The following is a 12,552-nucleotide window of genomic DNA, read 5'->3' on the forward strand; positions in this document are numbered from 1 at the left end:
CCAATATAGATAGCATAATAGGCCCAACAATTAACAAATCTAGCTAAAATAGAATTCAAATGACTCTTATATCATTTTGAAAAGTGAACTTTGTTTAACTCAATCTTACAAAATCGAGTCTTTCATTTTTTCCTTTCTACAAATAATTTGTTTCATTAAGTCAGTTTTGTATGTGTTTTCACCATTCAAGACAAAAAAACTTAAATCAAAGAGTTTTAATCTCACTCACCGAAAATGTATCAAAATAACGACTCAATAATAGAGCAATAAGCAATGGAATAAAATTATCTTAACTTGCAAGAATTTAGGTGGAGCACGGATGAAAATAGAGCACAACAAGATGAACAAGAGTACATGAGACAAATCTTTGTAATGTGGAAAACCCCTCCATGTAATGGTTAAAACCACAAGTCATAAACAATACATATATCAACCAAAGCAAACCAAACACCAATGCTCACAAATAAAAAGGAAGATAAAACCTAAAAATTTATTTGTTAATGCAAACTACCTTTCTTACTCTCCATACTTCCAATCAGCAATCCAACCTTTGAAAACGAACACAGTCACCCTTTTACAAGTCTACTGTCCAAAAAATCATCTCGATTTAATAATGAACGAATTAGTTGCAATTTCGAAATTTGCATTCTAGTGGGTACGCAAAAATCACAATAATTTTTATTCTTCACTCTTTCTGTATTTGTTGCAATGTTTTCAATAATGAGTCTCTCTCACACATAACCTTCGTTTGATCCCTATCCACTTAACACTTGTTTTGATCCCAACTCCATCGATTGTCATTGTTAGCCTCTATCACCAAGCATTCGAGGTATTGTCGGCTTTGGAGCGTAGAGCTTCGTCACCTCGAAAGGTGGAAGTAGTATTTAAACTGTTTTTGGTCTTGACTTCTAAGTAATGTAAGATTATTGAGCGTGGTAAGAACATATATGCCCTTAGTCAAGGTCTAAGGGGAATGATGGATCATCCCCAATCGAGGGCTTAAAGAACTGATGGTTCGTCTTGAAACCTTGTTATCAGTTCTACGGTGGACGCCAATGTTCTGATCCCAAGTTTGTTGAGTGACATCGTTAAGGTCAATCGCCATGCATCTGAGGTATTTTGGAGTTTGTGCTCCATCATGATTTTTTCCTTTAAAAGCATCTCAGATGGTGGAAGGAAAAAGAAGTACTTAAACAGTTTTACATGTGTTAGCTCAATTAGCTACTCATTTAGGAGAATAATGACTACATTTTTACTTTTATTTAAAATATTTAATATTCGCTTTCTTGGAGTTTATTTGAGACTAAAGTCATTGTTTCAAATGAAATTTGTCTAATTAGTATTATCTAAGCTTCAATTGAAATCAATGATAAAAATTAATTTTTAAGTCTTGATAAACACAAGGCGATCCAATAAGAAGAATCTCTTCAAAAGGTCTAGTTCGTTAAATTTCATTAGGCGATTTTGATGGTCATCTATGTGCTGAATTTTTTATGATAAATGAATTTTAAGTTTGAATATACACATGTTCTTTGAACATTCTAACATATGCGTTGTGCAATTGAGGAATAAGTGAAATCACATAGAGTCTAGTTTGCTAAGTTGTGATAGACGGTCTAGTGAATATCTAAACACGTCAACAGAGATTTGATATGCTAATTTGAATTGAAGGATTTTATTTAAGAAGTATGCAGAATTCAAATACAAAAACAATCGATTATTCTCTAATTGTGTTCTAGATATTGTTTGATTATTTTCTTAAGTTGAAAAGAACCAAATACGTTTTGAATATATTATCAAAACTTTCCTTATACAGCATCATATGCCAAAAACATGAATATATGTGCTTGATATTGCAGATTTTGTAGAATCAAGTATTTACTGATTTAGAATTGCAAAGATTATTCATCAAGGGCTACATAAAGAGTTGACAGATGAAGAGAATAATCATCATCAGCAATCACCAATCACGCTTCTTTGATCGATGCTTAGTCACATGCTAGATTTATTTATTTTCTCTATTGTAATTCTTTCTCTTGTCATCTGCAAGGAAGGCTAAACCTTTATGAGTTTATTTTTTAGTGAGTTGAGTTCATAATGAATTATGAGGTTTTGTGCTAAACAAGTTTAAACATCTATTTTTGTAACAATTGTGCTTGTATAGTCTGTTTTTTTGAATTTTAATTTTTGTTATTGAAATTGTTTTTTAATCCTTGTTGATAATTTAGTTCACATCTTTTATTGAAATTTTTGTTAGTTTGCTTAATTCTAACAATCTCTTGTTTGTTTAATTCAAGAGGTAAAAGAATATAAATCTCAAATGTAGACACTTGGAAACATCTTAAGTGGTGAGTCACTCCCTCCTTTGCTTATCCTAGAGCGACAATTTTTAGCTTATCTCTTATGTGAAGCCTTGGTAGTTAATCAAAATTCAGGAAGTAGAGACTTTTCTCTCTTGAGGTTTCATATGTTATGAGTTAGGTCACAAGTGGTAATTCTCCATACTTAATTATCTCATAGACATAAGTGGCGCACGGTTCTTCCCAGTTCCTAGCATTCATTATTCTTACCTTGTGGGCTAGATTAGAAGCAGCGAATCACTAACTTTTTTATATCATGGAGTTTGAGCGAAGCAAAAGTCATGGCTTATTCAAAATTCAAGATTACATTTCATCCAACAATCCTTTAAAGAATTATTCTAAAAATTCATTCAAGAGTTCTTCCCTGGAGCTTTAATAGAAAGATCTTCCAACCCAAGCAAGTCTCCCTTCAGTTCTCACCATATCGTGACATCTTATCTTTGGTCACCAAGATGGCTTCCATCGAATTATTTTTAGTCATGGCTACTCTTCAATGTTGACCCTTCTATCATTTTAGTGTTAAAAGTGTAATCCTACATGGTGATTGTCTACAAACAATTTATATGGAGAAACCTCCTAGTTTTGTGGCTCATGGAGAGTCTTTCGACTTGGTATATCATCTCCACAAATCTTTATAATGTCTCAAAACAGTCTCTTAGGGCATGTTTTAGTAGATTTAGTGTAGTACTTCAACAATTTGATATGACTTGGAGTAAAGCTAATCATTTTTTAATTTATAGTCACCAGGGGTTAGTATTTACCTAATTATGTATGTTCATGTAGAGATTGCTATGGTATTTTACATATAACATAACACCTTTGTCATCATTTCAGGTTAAAGACTTTGGCGAACTTAAATACTTGGGAATTGAGGTAGTACAATCCAACAATGGAATTGTAATTTCCCAAAAAAAAGTATGTATTGGATATTTTAAAAGAAGCTAAACTAATGAATTTCAAGCCCCTTGACACACCTATGGATCCTATTGTTAAGCTTCTACCAAGCCTGGGAGAGTTACTTTCAAATTTTGAGAGGTATAGGTGATTGGTTTGGAAATTGAATTCCTCCCGGTTACTCATCATGTCATTTTCTTTGTGATCAATGTGATAAATTAGTTTTTTAATTCTCCATGTGTAGGACAATTGAATGTGATCATTTCACATTCTAAAGTCCATTAAAGGAGCCCTATGAGGTTTGTTACATGAACACAGTAATCATACTCGGGCTGTGAGATATTCAAATGCAAATCGGGCAAACTCTCCTGATAGGAGATCCACTTTGGAATATTGTCTTTATCGTGAGAAGTTGATTTCTTAGACAAGCAAGAAGCAAAATGTAATGGCAAGATCTAGTGCAAAAGCAAAATAGAGAGCTATGATATTTTTCCACTTAGCTTAAAAAACTACTTTAAAAGAAGAGATTTGGATAGGTTACATAGATAACTTATTTTTATTTTTATAAAACTATCTACCATTTATTTTTACACTAGGCATCTTAGATATAAGCATTTAACAATAACGGGACTAAATACACCTATTGCATATCCATTTATTTGATTGGTTATGGTATTCCTAGCAAAGATAGATATAAGGATTGAACAATAATGGGACTACGTACACCTATTGCATACCCATTGATTTTATTGGTTATGGTATTCCAAGCCCAGATAACCAACAGATCAGCAAATGTACTGTTTCCTATTCATCGCTCTTGACCATCAAGATCCAACCACCTTCCACCTGATATTTTCAGTGCAAGGAAGGAATACACTATTGAAACATGGGAACGATTGAGCACAGTAAAATGTCTTATTAAAAAGGCAATTGAGTCAAATGCAACTGGAAGATAAGACGCATGGGCATTGGACTTTTGTTGCTGTGGTCCTCAAAAAACTGGTATCAGTTCCATAATCAGGTTCAGTCAAAGCCTAATGATAAGAAAAACAACCTCCTAAAAGAGTACTTTAGCAAAATGATACAAATCATTCAAATCCAAGGAAGGTAACTTACCCAACATGCTATTGTTTTCATTTGAGCTAAAGAAGGTATACTTTTGCTCCTGAGCTTCAGACCCACACAATGCTATACTTATTGGTTAATCAAATATGTCAAATTTCAGGAACTATGAGTAAACTATCAGCAAAATGGTTACCAGACAGAGATTTAGTTTTACCAATAGTAAGAATTGCCAAGGAAGAATGAACCAAAGAGAAAGTTGAACAGCTTGCATCAACAATAGCAACTTCTGCTACGGTAGCAGCACTTTCGGTTATGGAAAGACCAGGACAACATAACCCTGAGAATCAGAGCGAGCTTGCTAAGATAACATGAAATGGGAATTCAACCTCTTCCCAATACAAATAAAAATTATGACATTAGAAAAGAATAACATAGAATAACGTCGTTGCAGAATCTTTTCATACTATATATAATACCCTCCACTCCTCATCCTATAAAACCCAGAACAAACACTAACTTGGTCATATGAAAATACAGCAGTCATCAATTTGGTCCTATGATAATAAATACACAAGAAAAGCTTTTAATTTCACTTTTTGAAAGTTAAATGGATTTTTCAATGTTAACTATATACAATTTCGTCTCTAGCACTGTTACTTGGTCTTGGAAATTTTCCATACTCATAAGTTAAATGTTTGTAAGGTAAATAAATTAGGACAGACTGGTTACACTTCAACCAAACAAATTGTATGCATAAAACTTTCATTTATCAAAGTAACACCACTTTTAGAGTAGAAACCAAATAAATTGTATATTTACTCATATAGTTATAGTCGGATCACCTTTATAGACATGTTTTAAAGAAAAGACTTGAATGCAGTTTTGAAATATCTTTTGTTATTTTCTCATAAAATTAATTTTGTATCCAAGTAATCTATGTTCATCTATGCAAACTTTTATTGTATGTATTATAAAAAAAATAATACTGATTAAAAAATAATACTAATTACATGTTTGGATAATCTATACACCCATTCCAAAAGTTCATCTGTCAGAGAGACAAAAGAAATACCATCCATTCAAAATTATGTTCAACACCTGAAAGTACATCCAAAAAGGTTATTCAAACATGTCCTAGAAACTTCTAAAGAATGACACTTGAGTTTTGTCAATTATTCTCTTTTCGGCCCTTAAGAACAATAAGCAAAGGTGGAGAAACATGCCTTGGTCATTATGGAAGCAATTTTTTCTTCTCCACATTCTCTCACTTTGTTCCAGAGGGTGTGTTCCTCCTGTTTCAACAAGTCACCATAATAAAAATAATCCTAAGCTGAATTCCAGAACAATATTCATCTCAGATCATATCTGGTTAAAATTATTTTAAAAATAATAAATAGTAATAATGGCAAAAACATCAATTAAAAGTTGAATGATGTCATGATTATAGTAATAATGTCAAATGTCAATTAATGCTAATATCAATTAATTTTAATCATCACAGTGAAGAAGATTAGAGACTGGAGTGGCATGTGAAAATGTCACAGAAACAGATTGCTGGCAAATTAAATACAAAGGCACCATCTAATTCACATTTTCTGTGATAAAGAAACCAAATAAAAGCATATTGATGATTAGAGACAAAGTGCGACAACATTTTAAATCATATTATGTGAATGTATTATGCATTGTTATGTGGATCACAAAATCAAACCAAAAGGAAAATAGGGATATTGGGATAGAAAATACCTTGGAACGAGTTCTTCATAGAAGCGCAACTCCCCAAACTGAAATTGAGATGTTTGGGCGAAAGAAATTTGTCTGTAGAAACATAAATGAAAAGGAAATTGATAAGGGAAACTGAGAAGTAGTTCGCAGCTTCATCATGTGAATCTATCATCGCAATCGCACGTGTCGGATGCTTAGACATCAATATCTGAATTGAATTAATTATTTTATCTTCCTTGTATGTAGAATTTAATTTTGAACACATTAATAATTGAAATAAATATAAAGTATGATTATTAAACATTATTAATTTTACTGTTATGATATGTGTTTGCCTGTAGAGCAATGAGATTGAGGATCTCATTTAATTAGTCAATCATTTATTCATGTGTTTATTTATTTCCTAAATGTGATGGTTAATATTTATTTTCTTGTATAAAGAAGAAAAAAAATAAAATTCTTACAAATATTTATATATATATATATATATATGCACATATTTGCATATAAGAAAACATAAAATTAATTATTTTACTGTTATTTTCTTTCAACTTCTAAAAGGTATTTCCTAAAACTTTTTTTATTATTTGATGTAAAAAATGATTTAGAATTTTAAAAACAGTTATTAAAATTTTTAAATTGGGTTTTGTTTTCTTTGAATATATTTTTGAATGTTAAGAACAATCTACTAAAAATGTAAGCCTAAAAAAATAATGCTACATTTTTTTATATATATAATGATTTTTTTTAACAAATTTATCTAGAAATACTAATGAAATTATTTAAAAAATAATTATCTGTTATTTTTATTCTTTAATTTATTTTGTAATTGTATTTCTCTAATGTTTTTAAACCTATATTACTTTAAAGAAAATATTGAATATTAGTCGTTACATATCTAAGTATTGTGTTCTCTTCATTAAAAGAAAATTTTAATTACGATAAAATTAATTCTGATCTACAACAAGAATTTATTTAAATATAATAAAATATATTTTCTCAATATATGCACTTAGCATTAGCATTATGATTGAATTTTCTTTCTTTTATTTATTCGGTATAAATCTTGCATTTATATGCTTGACTTGTTACATGTGATAACCTAGAAAATCATACTAAAAGAATGACTATATTTAAAATAAAGAGATCATAGAATTATTTTAATAAATAAATTGCTTATATATAAATAGAAATTTCATAAAAAAAAATTCATTATTTAGAAAATACTAGCTCTTTAAAACTTCGTTCTCTGATTTCTCTCTAAAATCTCTCACTATACTCTCGCCTTTTTGAAGATCAAAGACCGTCAGAGTGATCACTACGGCGAGATCTTCAAGTCTGTCCGATCAGAACCTTGAATCGAGTAAGTAATAATTATTCTCTTTTCTCGGTCTTCTCTTAAAAACCTTACATGTGATATTATTTGTATCGCATGTGAGGTTGGAGTATCTTATAAAAATCTCTCCTGATGTTGATCAGGGGCTCTAATGATGTTCCCTGATCGTGTTTCTGCTAATTCTAGGTTGAATTGTGAGCATCGGTAGTAGAAGAGGATTTTAGGTTACGACGTAATCGTGCGAGTCAATCACATGTAAGGGAAGCTAATAATTGATTGTATTTAAAGAGTTCAGTGGATGTAATTGTGTGTAATTAGAATTGACTGCTTGATTGCTGTGAGATTGGGAACTGATTGATGCTTTGTATTAGTTGAGATGTGAATGCATTGTATGAATTGAGTTTGAATTGAGAGAAATGGATACTTGAGTCATAACTCTAATTGGTATCATCTTCCTTAGTTTAAGAACTATTTTGGAACCAAATAAACCTGCAATAGATGTGACAATTAGAGTCATGAAAACAAGTAGCAGATTTCTCAAGAAACCAAACATGTGTTGTTTTACTGGTGTGATGCTAAGCCTCGGAACCAACGCTGAGCACTGAAAAATGTGAGAGGATCAGCGCTAAGCGTCGCCTTAGTGGTGCTTGGGCGCTAAAAAATGCGAGACGAATGGCGCTGAGTGTCGACTGAGCAGTGCCCCAATGTTGGGACCTCTACAGGTCTGGAAGGAAATTTAAATGCTGATGCTAAGCATTGGATCTGAGACTAAGCTGTAGAAATTGCAAGGCAAATGGCGTTTAGCGTTGGAACTTGACGCTGAGCATTGAGTTGCCAGGTTTTATGTGATTATTGTTTTGACTTGTTTCAATACATTAAATGATAGGAAATGGATTCTATGTCTATATTAATATACCCTGTATGAGATTTGGTGAATGTGAGTCTACTTTATGTGAATTATGGAAGAGTTTCATGGAGAAATTCTAAGTGTGGATGAGGTAGTGTATGCAAGGACATAAGGACTCAGTTTTGACTCACGTAGAGTATAATGAGTTATGTCGTAAGGAGTAGCAGGAGGTCTTAGCCACTGGACTCGATCAAGTCCTTGGTGAGAAGGAGACTTACCTGGTGTGATGATTGGGTGATAACCCCTTGAGACCAAACTCTGCAGAGTTTGGGAATCATACACCGGTGCAAGCAACCAAAAGGTTCGATGTCACTTGCATATATCTGGATAATCGAGTTTAGAGTCGACTGGGGTGTGTGTTGGAATGTTTCTATATGAATTTGTGATAAAAAAACTTATTGCGTTTTTGCTCTAATTGAACTTTTCTTAATCATTATTAGCTTACCCTATGTGTTTTGTGTTCGTTTGTTCTTTTGGTTTATTCTTTGCAATGATCACTTAAATGTGTGAGTAGAGGAAGCTGCAGGTGAGGAGATTTCACATGGTGTTGGTAGTAGGGCATAACAGTAGTGCCCAGTGGCGCTTATAGATAGGTGTTTTGTAATTCATGGTTAGAACCTATCTATTTTCCCTCCTAGTAGTCTTGTACATATAGAATTGTTATTACTCAGTTCTGGATGACTATACAAGAATTTATATTAACTTCCATGCTATTTGCTTTGTGTTATCATTATATAATGCTTTATTTAGTAGTCTAAAAGCTATTAATGAGATGTTACATTACATAATTCATCTTATTACAATTATCATTTATTTCATGATCTATTAATTGGAAGCATATCTTAATGAAAAGTTAATTCTTTATATATTCAAACAAGTGTGTTGCTTAAAGAAGGTAAGTAGAATGGATAATAAAAATGTAAAAACCTAGAAAATGGTCAAGAGTAAAAGTGTCTTTTAAAAATGAAGTTTGATTACTTTATTAATAAGAGTCAAATTTATAAATAGAATTATCAATTTATCAAATTTCATTTTTATAGAGGTCACCATCTTTCTAAACCTATTCTTTTTTTCTCCTCATTTTCTTTACGATTATGACGAATCTACCATGTTGTTTAAAAATGTAGTAAGCTCATAAGTCGTTTATAGATGATACAATGTTGGATCATCTAATGCTTTATAGATGATGTAAGCACGACTAAATTGTAGAGAAGATGATAAAAGGCAAATCATTTAGGTGGTTTGTTATTGAAATCGTCTAGCCAGTACATTGTTAGACTCTTTTACTTTAGGGTTTCCCAAATAATCAACTGATGATATCATTTATTAGGTGTATCATCTAAATAAACACGTCCAATATGAAGCGTATGATGAAATCATCTTATGGACTCGTCTACCAGGACTCTTCTAAGTGAGTTGTTAATGGACCATCTAGGTGACTCGTTTAGTGGACTCATCTATTGCATTTGTCTAATGAGCTCATTTATTGAAACTCGTTCATGATTTTGTATAACATGTATCATTTGGAGGACCTAGTCTACACATATTGTCTGACGTGTTGAGGGGCTTTTAGGATATCTATTGAGTTAGATTTTCTTCACACGAAAGTTGTTGATTTCATTTATATCTTATGTGAGATTCGAAGGACTTTTTGACACAAGATAACATTGGAGATAATATTGAATTGTTCAAACTTAAAAGTGGTGTTTAGTACCTTAAATCTCTAGATAGTATTTGCATAAACGGTAGAAAATTTGTCAACTTAAAGCCTATTTTGTGAGATGTTTTCATATAAGCAACTGAAGTGGTTTCTTTGAATTAATTAAGCAAAGTCCAAGCTTTGCATTTTTGAGCAACATAATTGATCATCCAAAACTACTATAAAGGTGAGTCTCATTGCAACTTTCCTCATTGATTGATTACCTTATCCATCCATCACCACTTCCTTTCATGTTTCAAGTGGTCTTCCACATGAAAGACTAAGCTCTTTTGATTAATTCTCTTATACTTTCATAATTAGTTTTGAGGTTATGTATAGTAAATGTGTTGTTCTTTTATTTTATCCAATATAGATTATTTTCGTTTATTCTTTTTTAGTTCTGATTTCTACTTTTAGGATTGACTTAGAACATTTTTTTATAATTCAATCTTAATCTTTAATTAAAATTCTCATCAGTTTACTTAATTATAATAATATTTCGTGTAAATAAAAAGTAAATTTTCACATGTATATGTTTGGAACACTTGTAGTGTAAAAGAGTTCAACTTGTATATGTTTGGAACAATTTAAGTATTAATACTTTTTATAGATGCTTGAAACATTGGAGAAACTAGATAAACTAATTTATGATTTGTTTAGTTAATTCAAACTTGAATAGTCATTTGCTTAATAGAAATTATTATTTTAATATAGACATTTGAAATGAATGAAGTATAATTAAAATATCAGTTACATATGTTTGAAATGAATGAGAGTCTTAACAAGTTAATTGAAACTTATTTAATTAATTAAAAGTATTTGTTTATAAATTAAATGAATGATAATCATACGAAGTCAATAAAGAATCTAACCGTAGAAGGATGAAAAATCAACCTACTTTTACTTATTTGTTTTTCTTTATTTATATCATTTACCGTTTTTAAAACCTACATTATTTATTTTTTATATTTCTAACACTTTTGCAGATTTTTGTAAGTGTTTTTCTAATCGGAGTTATTTATCAAATTTGTTAGGGCCGACTTGGGATAACTTAACCCTATCTATCTTTTTTTTCGGTTAATATTTTATACAGCTAAATATCCAATTTTGTTACCGATGCAGTTATGTAATACATTAGAAGATTAACATTTATTTAAATGTGCCAATGACAACGATCATGAACTCATGTAATTCTTCTTCTCCTTTTTAACAATATTGATTAATTTGGTTAACTATTTTTTTAATGTGTAATGCTTCTTTTGAGTTTGAACAACTCCAAACTTGATTTTATAATTTTAATTGAAGATAGGATACAATTTTTTAATAATGATTTTGGTAAAATAAACATTGATACCATTTACTCTTAGGAGTAGGGATAATATTTATCAAACAGTTTTAACTCTAGCTTTAATGTTAATTTTTAACAAATTTCACCAATAAGTTGAAATCTTCTTTCAATAATTTATATTCTTAGGATTTGGCATGATGTAAGCTAAGTTGGGCTAATATAATCCATATTCATTTGTAGGATGAAATTCTTTGTCCCAGATGAGCCCAACCATGTTTAAGTTGACCAAGATGATCACAGTCATGTATAGTACGAAACACAATTTAATTATTTTCTTACATTTTTTAGTTCTACAATTTGTTACTAGAACTGAATTTAGAGTTATCTACCAATATATTTTTAGTTTTTTTTTTATGTTATTACAAACTTTGTTTCCTCATTGTGCTAGATGATTCTAGCTCTTGTTTTTTACCCTCATGATTTTTAATTAGGTTTATAAAATAATTAAGTATAGTAAGTCCTTGAAAGCCAACCAGACTTAAAGTCCATATCAGCCTCATTACACACATAACTATGAAAAAGAAAAGAGAAGAAAGAAAATAAATAGAAATAAAATCTAGAAGGAGTTCAAGTGGTATTAACAATCTTACACAATTAAGTATCATTTTTTGACGTCGATGGAAGACAAATTTTTTTTTAATAAGAACAAATGCATGTAAAGACTAACAACACATTTTTTAGGTGATAGACAAGGTTCCATCACTTCACTCGCCATAAAAGTGGTAAAGACCCCCCAAGTCGGAGGAGATATGAGTACAAGGTCATGAAATAAAATTAAAGAGGACACTCCTAAAAAGCTTTATGTTTAACACTTTATCATCAAAGGAAAAAATGGAGAGTATTAATAAACATACAAAAAATGGTTAGGATTGTAGGAAATAATTCAAGTGCGAGTTTAAATATCTTATTTGAGTATAAATAATAAAATTAAACACCATATAAAAAAATATCCATAAACTTATAATCTTAGATAATCTTATAATCTTAGATAATCGATAAAAGTAACAATATAACAAACTTAATGTTTTACAATTTTTGATTGAAAATAGTAGTTGTCATAAAATCTTGTAGTTGTAAGTTTGAACCTTATGATAATGGTAAATACAACATAAATTCAATAGTTTAAAGTTTTGAATTGAAAGTAGTAATGATCATAAAACCTTGCAGTTACAAGTTTGAAACTTTTAAACTTTTAAGTGTGTGAAATACTTTTACAAA

General features: G+C 30.6%; 1 pseudogene; it reads right to left on the bottom strand.

The window, feature by feature from the left end:
- Window positions 1-1,232: 1,232 nt before the first annotated feature.
- Window positions 1,233-6,265, bottom strand: LOC114185414 (annotated as a pseudogene).
- Between the last annotated feature and the right edge of the window lie 6,287 nt (window positions 6,266-12,552).

Source organism: Vigna unguiculata, chromosome 5, assembly GCF_004118075.2.
Source record: "Vigna unguiculata cultivar IT97K-499-35 chromosome 5, ASM411807v1, whole genome shotgun sequence".
In the NCBI taxonomy this organism is placed as follows: Eukaryota; Viridiplantae; Streptophyta; class Magnoliopsida; order Fabales; family Fabaceae; genus Vigna; species Vigna unguiculata.